A 13,408-nucleotide genomic window follows, 5' to 3' on the forward strand; every position below is an offset into this window, starting at 1 on the left:
TAGTGGTTGTGTGTGGAAGTTCTAAATTGTAAAATTTTCTTCTGTAGACATTGATTTAAAATTTATATTGTGTAGGTTGTTGACGAGCCCATGAAATTAATTTGTTTTGGGATGGAATTTAGTTTATATTACAGGTTTCAGTGAGAGATTATTTTTTATAGCTCAACGTTGAGAGTGGATCGATATGCTTGAGTGCTTTATGGTTGTCAGTATAGAGGAGTAGAACTTCATAGTTGTGAAATATAAAAATAACGGTTAGGGATTTCTTAATCTTCCACGGTGTGGCAGAACAGCTGACAATGGATTCACCATCCCTTGTGTACACAATTGCTGCTTCCTGGTGGCGAATCTGTCGCCAGAGAAAGTGGTGCATGTGGTGTCTGAAGCGCCCCCTCCCCCCCTCTAAACTGTCTGTCCATTGGTTGGTGGTAGGAAAGCTAAGTGAAGAGCAGTTGGTGTTATGGTACTACATGATGTGTGTGAATCCTATTGGAGTATAGGAAATATGGCATACGTGAATCCTATGAAAGCTAAAACATTATATGTACTACATGGCTTGAAAAAGTGATCTTGAAACCATAAGAACTTTCACATTTTGTGACAAAATTATTTCTTGGCTTAAACTCTTCACAGCTGCCGTCCATGAGTTGTCTATTTTAGATTTCATCTTGGGAGGGACTTGTATTGGCCGGAAAGGACGTAATATTGCTATGTTTGATTACAAACGACCAAACTTAAAATTTTTTTGCTAACATGTAAAGCAAGTCCAGTTTAAGTAGCATAGCAACTATGGGAAGCATTTTTATATTTATGATAATTTTCTCCGAGGAATCTTCCCTTCTGAGTAGAAAAATTATTAGTTGTCCGCGTTGATTTATTTTCGTTTGAATATATTTTGAAATGCCTAAAATCAACAGAACTTGACTTTTCGAGTTTAGGGCCGTAAAGTAATTTCTAACTTATTTTTATTCCTCTTTATTAGAATTTAGATGGAAAACTGTATTTTATAAATAACCAGTTTGTGCTTAGAAATTGTGATTTTCTGTGTCCTTATTGAAGACTGTTACACATTTCATAAATAACCAGTTTGTGCTTTGAAATTAATGTGATTATCTGTGTCTTTGTCATTCTGTATTTGTAAAAGTTTTCTCTCTTTGTTTCAGGTTCTAGTGTGCTTGACCTCTGGAGTCTTGGAAGATTAATATTCTCTGAAACGAGTCGAACAGAATGGTAGTGGACCTTCGACGCATCGAGATGACTAAAATCGTCAGATGACCTTCAGTGAACGAACAAGAGCGAAAAACTGATTGTAATGGGTCTTCGTGTATGATATACTGATTTGTATTTCTAATTGGATTAGGTTCATAGTGATGTTTTGTAATACTGGCCATGCAACTCGACATAATCACTCCACACGAACTCTTTCCATCATAAAAGCAGACATTAGGTAAAAATTTGGTATCTGCATGACACATTTCCTTAAGAGGCTCGAAAGTACACAATCTGAATGCCCCCTCCCCCCCTCTTCATTTCTCTCGTTTCCCCATTATCGCCTCTCCCAACGCCACGTGGGAGAAGAAAGTGAGGAGTTTCCCTCAACATCCTCCCTCCTTTTGTATTGTACATATGGTGGTTATACTTAGACAGCATATTCATGATGATGGAAATTTGCTTCTCTAACACCAGTTCATGATAGAAGTAGATTTTCGTATGGTGCTTTTTGTTTTTCTGTCCAACTTCGAAACATCAGTTTCGCCATCGTTTCAGCTGTCCTTTGTAGGTTTTGAAATCTTATATTCAATAAGGTTTAGATGCGATAGTACTTAATTTCAACTTGGTGATGGAGAATAGTTTCATAACACTATTAACAGGCCAATGCAAGTTCGAATATGGGAGTCCTCTTTTTTGTTGTTGACAGTTTTATGTACAGAGGCGATTGTTGGCCAGAGGCAACTTTGGGTTCAATTGATTACACTTAAATAAGGCTTGTAGGCTTGATTTATTTTCTGTTCACTCATATTTATTTAAAGAAAGAAAGAAAGAAAGGCACGGTAGGCATTTTTTGGGCGAATGACGAGGTGAGAAAAAAATCTAGTACCTGAACCTTTTCACCCTGGCGAGCAAAACCAGCTGTGTCACAAAGCTAGGCTCACTGTAAGGCTAACAGATGTTAATGTCTTTATATCTACCTGTACATGTGAAAGATGTACGTAGAATACATAATTTAGTCATGCATATAAATCTTGTCTGGCAAGGGATAGGTAGAAAGTACTAGCTTCGGCAATGGTATATCTTTTTTAAAAAGTCCACGGGCTTAACTTGCCCAATTCACGAAGGTACAAAGTTGTAGGAGTGTGTGAGTTTGCTGCTGCAAATGTCTTTTTTGTAGCCATCCAGTTCATTGATCAACATTAGCTCTAAATAAACATTTCGACCATTTTATTCATGCGATGTATAGACTTAAGTCAATCTTGTATAACTGTTGAATGAAAGTTAAATACTAGTGGTGTGGTGTGGATCAGATGTTTTAAAAAAATGTTGCAGTTATATTCCTCTAAATGTGATAATAAAACCTTTACTGTGGATGAAGCTAGTGCATAGTTAGTAGTTAATACAAAAATCGTTTATGTTGCGATATATACCTGTATAGGTTTTGATTTTCCAGCGGGACTATTAGAAGGAAAGCGTCAAAAGGTGTGAATAATAACTCCCAGAGTTAAAATAGCAAGCATAAATAGTCTGCTTTCTTAGTGATATACTATAATGATTAAATATAATTAAATACTAAAATGCTATTTTGGAATTCACTTTTTCGAAGTATTTTTCTATCTGCACAAATGATGGTGGGTCTGTGGGCATGACATCTTTATAGATGCTGTAATCATTTCATTCAGTGGTTCGTTGTTGCAGAAGTAAGTGATTCGTTGAATATTTTTACCTTTATTTAAAGGAAAGAAGAGAAGTACTGAACTGTATTTAGTTTTCCCTACTCCCATACAGTGATAGAAAATGGAGTGCGTCCAAATGAGGGGGAACTACGTCATATTATAGCTGTACAATTGGTATAGGCTTGCACCATTTCTGTGATAACCTTTGTGGGTCGATTTTCTTTGAAAAGTCACTTTTTTTTTTTCGTGTGTAGCAATTCGATGGATATAATTTTCCAAGTTCCGCAGTTGCAAATTTTTCCTAACTTAAACGAGTACAACAGAAAGACCATTGAAGAAGGCAGCCCCTTTTACTACTAGTATCGTTGAAGATTTCATGCTCGATGTCCCGAATGCCCATGCAAAACGCCAGAATGCAATCTCATCGCAAGGAGGATGCGAAGGTCGAGGATGAGAGGAGAATGATTACTTGTAAATCCGCCTATCTGTAACAACGGCCGTAACAATCGAAGTAAAGTTTTCATAAAACACGAATAAGTCTTCTCTCGGCCTCACTGTTAACGTGACTTGATGCTTCCCTCTCGTCCTTGTCGTTTGTATCTTGTGAAGCGAGGTAATGGCATACTTTTCATTTCTTTTAATTTTCAGTCATTTTTAAGCCTAATGGTGTTGCTTTAGGAGACGATGGGACACTAGGAATGAATAAGTGTGTCCCAGTGAAACGACAGCGAAGTTAAGTAGTTTGTGTATGGAGAGAAGAGCGTACTTTTTTCTTTTTTTTTTTTTTTTGGCTCCATACAGTTACCTTAACCTTTCCTGTCGAATAAAATTGGGAAGAATATAGGCACACTACTGAGCACTTGTGGTATCACCTTGGCAAAGTGATTGCAAAAAATGAAATATTTAAACTTTTTAATATTACTTGTACATTCAGTAGAACTTTTATTCTTTAGTGCTCTACTCGAAAAGAAATAGGCTCCTGTCTCCCCACAGTATAAGCTTACAAGGATTTCCAAGAGTAGCGGTTGGTAGTGAGGGAGCAAAAGCAGTATGGTTACCACCGTAGGAGTTTGGTACTTCACCAGTACCCCCTTTTCTTTTATATATATTATATATTTTTTTTTTTTTGTAAGCTTCCGTCACATGTTTTGTAGATCTCAAACAAGAATCGATATATTGGATTGTTTCCTCAATATCGTAATGGGTTTCTTGTAATTCATTTTTATTCATCTCGCCTTCATTTCATTCAAAACCATATCATTTTTATACTGTTGGAACTTATATCAGTGTGTTCCATTGATAAATGCAGTTAAGCACTTTTTCATCTTATTTTTATATGGATTTCAGTTTTTAAAATAATCTTCAGCCTTTCAAACTTATCTGGTGCCTAAACAGCCAGGCGACTAAGGTATATATATATATTTTTTTCTATGAATTATTTTCTTCAGATGTGTTACCTGTGATTTTTTTTTTGCAAAGTGTTTTTGTATACAGGTAAATATATATCGGCATCAGTGTTAAGTTTTTTTTTTTATGGATTCTTAAATTTTACTTTATCTGGCTGAACTACGGTTAGGCCTGTAGGCATCAGTATTATTAAAAGTGTAAATATCATCATTCGTGGTGTCGATTAAGCTGCACGAAAGTGGTAAAATATGAAATGTGTAGATTGTTGATTTTCTTAAATTGCAGAATGGAAAAATTTTGAAATTGATATATTGATTTCGAAAGTAAGTCATGTCTTAAGAACTGTAGACGTGCAAGTTCAATGAAGTATATTGTACAAAGAAGTGGAACCACAGGGTGTATAGTAAAGAGGAAATATATATGTAATTATATATATACATTGTAAATATGTAACAATAGAAAATAACAACTTTGTATGCAGCCAGGGCAGACAATGATTATTTTTGAGTATATTAAGGCCAAACAATTTAATGAAAAAAAAAATAAAAAAAATATATCATCCTTCCATTCTGTTTATATACACGTACACGTATATTTGATGCTGTTTTCCTAGAATATAAAACGCCAGTTATTGTTGGTGTGCTGTGTTCTTGGCAATGGCTGTTAGGGTAGGGTATTTTATTTATTTGTTAAATATACTCAACCTTATGGTTTTGCTCATGTTTCATAATTAGCTTTTTCCAGAATTTATATCTAATTGCCTTTCTTTTGAGTGCAGATGTGATGCATAATGTAACTTTATAAAATAGGGACCAAAAAGTTTGAAAAGCTTTTATTACTTTTTTGTTCTTTCATCAAACGTCATTTGGCATGCCTTAAGATGTTTAGTTCAGTGTTCAGCAGGTTGAATGAAGGTGCCACACAAATTGCCAAGTGAAAATCCCATTACCTTGTTCTTTTCCCTAATATGTACCAGGAGTAAGTGTATTCAGTTTGATCGTATCTGGTGATGTCATCATCAGTTGTTTAAGTCGACCAAAGAGAAGAGTGGAGTCTACTAAATGGCGAAAGGGGATTTTACCACGTCATAAGCTCAGTGACTCAGAGAATCTGAATATAGCTCTCCTGGAACATGAGTAGGGAAGAGGATTGGAATCACTGGTATATATAAGGATCATATAAAAACTAGGGCTGCTACAGAATTTTGAAGCAAGGTTTCCAATATTATGCAAAGATGACGGAGCGTTAATGTGTGGTGAGGGCATGAGTCATAGAATGTGTAATCTTCACTTGTGTACATAATGTAAAATTAACACTTTTACACTTAATTGTTTACACTGTTCAATTAAGCATACTCTCACCACACACTCCGACTGAAGACCCTCTGTGGAATATCTTGTTGTCCTCATCTACTACTACTACAATTTAAACGTCTTAGATGATAGTACACTTTCCTTTTGGAAGGTTGTTGCATGCCATTGACAGGATTTTACTGTTTAATGTGAACCCTATAATAGGTTTTGCACAATCGCCCTAATCAGCTTCAGAAGGTTCAAAATGGGCGATGTTGGATTTCTTAGATATACTGTATACTGTATGCTGTATATACCGTATGTATAGGCAAGCAACTGCCCTTCCCTGTCTCCAGTGCCAACCATCAGTAGTAGTGGCAGTAGCAGGCCTTGGCAGCACGAGTTAAAGCAGGCCTGTGATGACAGGTATTTGTGGGTCATTTAAATATATATATACATGTGTGTGGATTTAGTTACGTTCCTGAAGAGGGGATTTTTGATGAATCTGTCAATTTATTTAAGAGTCCCTTTATGTCAAGAGATAATTGTACTGAAAGAAGTTTGTCTAGTACTGCTGTAGTGAGTGGAGGAGTAAGCTGAAACCCACTTCTTACCTGGCTGAGTGCCATTGCTGCTCACTGTTCTGAACAGTCTGCCATGATGTGTTGATTTCTGCCATACATCAGAAGACAAATTGTCTAGCTTGGATGAGACTGCTTTCAAATGAGGCTCCCAGTAAATCTCCTAATCTTTCCACGCTGTCTGTTATCAGTTTTGACAGTTTTTCCTTATGCAAGTTAGGTCTGGGATTGAAACTTGTAATGGCTGTTACATTTTAAAAGTGAATACTATAATGAAATTACAATAATGCTGGTGTGTCAAATCTATTTATTCTTAAAAGCCTTTACTGTTGATTATTATTATCTGGTCTGTGAAGTCTGAAGTTCAAGCTGGACAGGTGTCTTAATCTCAGGATGTTCAAATTTCTCACCATAACCATCTTGTATTCTGGATATAAATGCTATGTAAAACTGTTAGTATAATGTAAAAAAAAATGCTTTAAAATCATAAATACAAAAAAGTTAGAAAATTACATTGCTCTATTTTTGCTTTACTTGAGGGCATATAGGGTATTAGAAAATCCTGTATGTGTTTTGATGGGGATGTAATGATGACATACATGAGGCTGTCAGGTTCAAGTAAACACACCATTTTTTTTTTTAATCATGAAATCAAGCTTACCTGTGATTTACAACTGTATCATTATTATTGAGAGAAAGGTTGTGTTTCCTAATCTCGCTTTAGTTTGATGTGATCATTTATTTCGAGAACTGTTTGGTGAAGTAATTCACTTTCTTGTGTAAGTGCCAGTGGATTGCTATGCAAAATCCATAAGCATTATACCAAAAGTCAATCCACTTATTTTTGTGTGTTTACCCCAGACTCAACAACTGACAGCCATATATTATACGGTAACAAAAAAACAAAGATCCAATAAAAATCATAAAATGTGTAAATGTTTTTATTTTCCTTCTCTATAGGTATAAGGTAGCAGTTAATGGTGTTTAAGCTTAAATGGATCAACTCTTGATTCGTTACAGAACACTAAATCACAAAACAAGTGCTGCATGTAACCTGGTGGTTTTATTAATGTTATTACAAGAAGTTACAAGTTTTTGTCCAATACCATAAAACTATTGTGAAAAATCACTGACATTCTAAAAGTACAGATATAATTTCTACTGTCAAAACAAATGACATTGGTAAAGAGAGAAGAAAATGAAGGAATATTAGACCTGGATGAAAGTCTTCCAGATGCAGTAGTAATAAAAGAAAAAAATACTGTATCATGTTTTCTCTGAGTATGCTTGACTAAAACTAAAGCAAAACTAACATTCGGTACAAGTTGCAATGAACTGTCAAAACAGAAACTTTTGGGAGGAGTCCTATGATGATGATTCAAGGGCGTAATCGGAGGATACAATTTTTTTTTTTTTTTTTTTTTTTTTAAGACCAGGTGGGTGAAGAAGTACCGGAAATCTCGCAAGCTAAGAACTGAAGTTTCTAGATCAAACCGCCTAGAGATAAACTGACCATTTTAGGCAAATGCAAGCAAAGATATTACGGTTACATCAGACGCAGCTTGCTTAACACACCGGAATGCTGCAAGCAAAGCTAATAATAACGAGGGAAGTGTCAAGTGTCGAAAACAATTAAAACTTTTAGAGTTGAAGGATACCAACCAAAGAAAAGAAATATGGTACACAAGCAGTAATGCAGTTTGGTTAAAGACACTGGTGGAATCAAGGTGTACAAAGTACAATCGAATAGAAAAAAAAATTTCGAGATCTTATTGACGACAAATAGAAATATGTCAAGGCCGAAGAGAATTTCAATACAAACTCACTAAAGCAGAGTATTTCTTAAGTTGTCAGTCGCACATTTCTTCTTAAAAAAGAGGAAGGGATTGGAGCAATAAAAACATTTTAAAATCCACTATATAGAAAATTGTGGAATTTAAAAGTAGAAAACCCACATGGCTTAATCAGCTGGAGAATTAATCAGAGCAGCTAACCAGCAAACTTTTGCCCACCTGATCAAGCCCAAAATGGGCTAGAAGAAAGGAAAAACAATGACGACAATTACAAGGGACTGACTAATTTACACCCCTAAGTAATTACGGAAAAAAGTAAACTACTCATTAGAGATAAAGTACTCATTAGAGAGGTCTTGCCAGATTAATCAACAATGACGGTCGTACGAAATGAAACCACAAGGAAAAATGAAAAGCTCCTTGCAAGGCAATTAATGGAATACAGAAACAATCAAATGAGGTCATAACAAAAACAGGACCACCCGTGTAGCAAGTAATTTTTATTATACCATAACACAAGCTCTAGAGGGAAGCCAGAGGCAAGAACATCGAAATTTAAAATCAATAAGGGTGCCTTCAGATCAGCAAGTATTTAATTGTTTACTATAATAATGTGGGAGTGCAGAAAGGGAAATCCTTAGGAAATGCTATGGGGGGTGTTTGACTACAGACCCTGGTTGCAATATTTACAGACAGAAGAAGGAGAGAGGACAAACTCAAACTATACCATCTACTGTACAGTATAACTTTGGCAACATGAAAAAAAGCTTTGTATTCTGTAGCTGTCAAATAAATGCTGCAAGCGTACGATGGAGAACTCGTTCAAAAGTATATATGGAATGTACACAGATATTCAGGACTGCAAGGTACACAGTGTAATTGATTTTCTATGCTTGCAATTTATGAAAGCAATTATAAGTGGGAGTGAAAAACCATTCATAATAGATTTGATGCAAATTCTAAAAGACAAGCTACGGGAAAAAAGGGACTGGATGACTTGAAGACATAAAGACTTTAGTGACTTTCAAACCTCAAAAGGAAAGCTTTTCAAAAACCAAGGAACTAAAAAGACCGTTTCATACAAGCATTTTCCTAGGCTGATAAAAAAATCAAGCCTTTAACTATAAGCCATTCTTTGGGGGGAGGAGGGGGGGACATTAAGACAGCCGAGAAAAGCGAGTTTTGTAATTTGTAATCTTGAAAGCATATGGAACCAAAAAATGAGAAACTGTCCGTAGGTTTATTTCTTTTGCACTGGACTCGATTAACTTTCCGAGTGACATTTGCCCATACAAACGAGAATATTTTTGCATTTGTGCCTGCATCGCAGGGCTCAGGAAATTTGAAAAACAATCGTGTAATGTGAAAGGAGGATGACAGGCATGAAGAGTGGGCTGTGCTGGGGGAAGAGAGAGAGAGAGAGAGAGAGAGAGAGAGAGAGAGAGAGAGAGAGAGAGAGAGAGAGAGAGAGAGAGAGAGAGAATTTTCTTTTTTGAAACGGCAGTTACCATGCAAGAGGAGGAATGCAAGGGACGAAGAAAATCATGGGAAAGGCGTCGAAAATACAAAATCATTTTTGAGGAAAACTGAAGGAATGCGAAATGCCAGTAAGTAAGAAACGGAGGGTCGAACAAGTGTGGATGAAAGTTCAGTAAGTGGACATAAAAATTAATAATTACTTATGAAATAGGTAAACTTTGAAGATTTCAAAACGACTGAAATCCTAATATGGATATGTTGGGCAAATGTAAGTAAGAAGTTGGAATGCGGGTCTTAAGTATCATTGTATGAAGGAAAGTACAGCTTTTTGCGCCCCTAGGGTGGTGAATAACTGTGTCCATGAGTGGGGAGAGATAAAATTTAACCTCTCTACTCTTGAAGGTATGAAGGGGGGGGGTGTGAAGAAGTGGGCTTGACCAAACGCCCTAAGTCTATTCAACTTTATGCGTAACAATAATCTAGAAAGGGATACGGAGCCTTTATGAACAAAGCATTAAGTAACATGGGTTCCCTAAACAGCAATTTAGCATTCATACGAGTAGTAAATCTTAGCTGGAGACATTAAATTTCATAAAAAAAAACTAGTTTAGAGTAAAAATTAACGCCAACAGTGATTTAAATTTTTTCGTTATTTTATGTACGCTAAGCTGCGATAAAGGAAGATGACGTAATCGCGGTTCGTGAAATAAGTATGGTAATGTGATTGAAAGATGAAATGACTGATGTTTTAAATACAAAACTGGTGGTCTAAATACAAAACAGGATGATTCTATTCAAATACACGACGGAAGTTGTCGTTGCCAAGAATTTCCCTGCCACTTACCCTGCTCTTAAACAACGACGAAGGAAATGGTGGTGTTCTGTGTAAACGCATGCCACTTACTCGTTCATATTTTACCAGTCTTGAAAATGCAGTTTTTTTAAATCATGCCTCATTAACAGGTTATTAGAAATCCAGAGTCCCTTGAAGCATTCCTGGAAAAATATTAAAACTTTTAATTTCATTAAGTAAAAAGGAAAAATCTAGACACTTTAGAAATTCAAATGGAGCACCCAGGGTAAAAAGGTTTCTGAATTTTAAAATATCAGTGAATAGTTAGACAACATGTAATATCATCTTTAAAAAATGTAAAAAGAAGAAAAAAAAACCTGACGTATTGGCCCGCAGCTGTACAAACCTTAGTGATTAGGGAATTGCGGTGTGGGTGAGAAGCTGTGGCATCCGACGGACATATTGACGTCACTTTTGAACCTGATACTTTTTCAATATGGCCATCTCATCCTAAATTCAAAATCTACGCCAACAGCGGTGGTAACAGCACCTACTGATCATACGTTACTTTACGGTTACTTCTTAGCTTGCCAATAAACCCCATTAATTTGTTCTTAATTATTTGATAATTGTCCTCGATGAAGTCACCCCTTCTAAACCCTCTGAAGAACTCTGGTAGCCTGCTGTCTCTCCCAGACATTACTTGAACCACCCACATTTATTCTGCCAGGAAAAGCAGCCTCAGAACTGCTAAGTTCAGTGGTGCTCCAATCTCCCAAAACCTGAACGTTGGAAATCTTCTTGCCTTTGTTTTCCTTGATTTCTACAGTCTAACATTTTTAACAAGCTAGTCTACTAGTTTCTCCTGGGTTAGGTCCCAGTTTCTTCCTAATGCTTTCTTTCGTTTGTCCTTAAAGCCACTGTTGAAGAGGGCAGCGAAAACTAATGCTCTCAACTGAATTTTCCAGCCTTATTGGGCCTTCTCATAGAATGGGCACATACAGGTACAGGTAAAAGCATGGTAAACGAAATACGTAACTGGAAAAGTACAAAATTATTTTGTACTCTATAAATCAACATGCGGAAATTCTCGTCACTGATGCGGAAATTTCATCATGGATGATCAAAATTTGTTCCCTAGACTGTTCACATACAGGGAGAGTAATGGTAGGTTAGAAAACCGTCAGACCACGTGAGTGAACTTCTGTACAGCAAACCTTGAAAAAAGAAAAACTAATGTCTAGTAAAACAGTTGAAACTTTCAGAAGACAAATTCCATAGCACTCGGCAGATATGCAACACTTCAACTGCCATTTAGTGAAACCAATAAGCCTTTTGCAGCTCGATGTTTGAATGACCAAAAAAAAAGTTCTAAATTATTTCTTTAACATTATACATCTGTAAGTAGGTAATTTACTCGACAATGGACATCGTTAAATGGGTAAATTAACAATTAATTAGCTTTTTAAGTTTCATTCAAGGAACATAAAAGCATCAAAGCGTTTCGAAACTCATCAATCATATTGGGAAATAAAACGTCACATAAATTTCTAGGAACGGTAACTAAATTCTTAATTGTGTGAAGTAAATTTCGACAGAGGCTTCAAACCATCACTCTTTACTGAGAGAGAGAGAGAGAGAGAGAGAGAGAGAGAGAGAGAGAGAGAGAGAGAGAGAGAGAGAGAGAGAGAGAGAATTTTTAATAGCTACGCTGTTTGTCTTCGAAAGTAAATGAGGAATTTTCTGCAAGAGAGAGAGAGAGAGAGAGAGAGAGAGAGAGAGAGAGAGAGAGAGAGAGAGAGAGAGAGAGAGAGAGAGAGACTTCCCTGAATAAGATATCCACCAGATCCTAACCTTTCCATCATTTCAACACTCGTTCTCGGCTTATGATCAGACTAAATTTAGGTGTTGACTGACTGCAACGTTGCAATAACGTTGCAATTTATTTCCTTAACATTCAATAATTTTCATGATCTCGAGGAATCTTCTTGTTCAGCGAATTTTGGCAACGGAAAGTTTTCCATGATACGATCGTTCCTGGTAGGAATCTCTATTTATATTCCATTGTTCGACAACACAAACGTCACCGCTCTTTGATCGCTATTTCTGGATTGTCTCTTGTCACCGATGCTATTTCACCCTTTCTCGAAAACACAACCCTTCTCGCGAGACTGAGGATTTGGTTACATTTAATTTTTTTTTAAACTAAGGCCCTTCCTTTTGAAGAAGACACTCATTTTAAATCATTTTTTGCACTCGCTTTTGCATAAAATTGTAACAAACTAGGAAATAGGTCTTTTGTCAACTATTGCCTTTCTCAACCTATATTCCTCTGTGCAAATTATACATCCACGGATAGCACGGTTCTGTCAGCTTTTGGAATCGAATTCTCTTCCTACTTCCGTTTTCCTGACATATAACATTCCATCCTTTAGGAAGCAATTCCGTTTTTTCTTGTTTCTTTTCAAGCCTGGCCTAGATGAGGGCACTTCGCTGCAATAAAAAAATTAGAAGTACTTCCATTTCAATTCTTCAAAGGCTGATAAGGCTAATTCACAAGTTCCAGTAGAGTTTAATTCAATTATTCAATTTTTTATTACTGTATTTGGGCAATTCTTACTTCTGACAGACTTTAAAAAGTCAAATTTGTAATATAATACTTTAAAGAGTTTGCAGATTTACCTTTAACAAATACTCGTGATTTCAGTTATACGAAACTGCAGTTACATTTCTGAAGTTCATCTCTTAATTACCATGATAGTTCAGTTTCCGGTCATCTTTCAGCCTGAAGTTTTACGTGAAAAATTTTAGCTTATTTTTTTTACGGGCTCCAGTTAATTTAAAACAATTAATTTTGCCCTATTGCCTAATATTATGGAGAAAAACATGCACTGAAAGAGAGCTATCAGCGAACGAGAGAGAGAGAGAGAGAGAGAGAGAGAGAGAGAGAGAGAGAGAGAGAGAGAGAGAGAGAGAGAGAGCACTTAACTCGTCTACTTATTCGAGTGCGTGATCTCTCAGTTACCGAGATAAAGCCAGCCCGAAAAAATCCAGTTCTGGGACCGGGGGTCGATATTACCCTATCAAGTAATCTGAACAACGTACTTGTTGCCGGGATCAGAGATAAATCGAGAACGTCTACCGAACCGTCTGTCACTGACGGGCAAAGAACGCT

The 13,408-nt window shown here is 36.3% G+C and overlaps 1 protein-coding gene and 1 long non-coding RNA gene across 4 annotated transcripts in view; one reads left to right on the top strand and one right to left on the bottom strand.

Moving 5' to 3' along the window:
* The window catches only part of LOC136830711 (terminal nucleotidyltransferase 5C), an 826,400-nt gene extending 819,296 nt beyond the window's left edge, over window positions 1-7,104 (top strand). For all 3 annotated transcript variants that reach the window (XM_067090497.1, XM_067090499.1, XM_067090498.1), the window contains one exon: window positions 1,164-7,104. The gene's annotated coding sequence lies outside the window, so the exon portion shown is untranslated. The remainder of the gene's footprint in view (window positions 1-1,163) is intronic.
* LOC136830712 (uncharacterized) overlaps window positions 4,411-13,408 on the bottom strand; it is a 299,809-nt gene continuing 290,811 nt past the window's right edge. Inside the window, exon 5 of the long non-coding RNA XR_010850724.1 lies at window positions 4,411-10,436. This is a non-coding gene — a long non-coding RNA (uncharacterized lncRNA). The remainder of the gene's footprint in view (window positions 10,437-13,408) is intronic.

The sequence above is a fragment of the Macrobrachium rosenbergii genome, chromosome 47, assembly GCF_040412425.1.
Source record: "Macrobrachium rosenbergii isolate ZJJX-2024 chromosome 47, ASM4041242v1, whole genome shotgun sequence".
NCBI classification, from domain to species: domain Eukaryota; kingdom Metazoa; phylum Arthropoda; class Malacostraca; order Decapoda; family Palaemonidae; genus Macrobrachium; species Macrobrachium rosenbergii.